Below are 298 nucleotides of genomic sequence, written 5' to 3' on the forward strand. Positions count from 1 at the left end.
AGCCAGCAACGCCAACTCAGCCCGTTGAGAAACAGGTGGCATTAGGGAAACGTCATTCGCCCCGCCCCCTTACGTCAAAATGAATGCGGAAGTGCCCCCAATTTGGACATTGGAGGGCGGGGCTAAATCAGGCTCACGAGGAAGCCAGGTGGTCATTACATGACCGACTGACATTCATCTTTGGTTCATTTATCTTCACATAACACATCACGGAATTCAAGGAGGGAATATCCGGGTCATACGATTATAAAAGAGAAAAAAAAGAGGAGCGTGAGATTGAAGATAACCTCCACGGAAA

The sequence above is a fragment of the Hippocampus bargibanti genome, linkage group LG12 (genome assembly GCF_051943395.1).
Source record: "Hippocampus bargibanti isolate YZ-2025 linkage group LG12, ASM5194339v1, whole genome shotgun sequence".
Taxonomy (NCBI): domain Eukaryota; kingdom Metazoa; phylum Chordata; class Actinopteri; order Syngnathiformes; family Syngnathidae; genus Hippocampus; species Hippocampus bargibanti.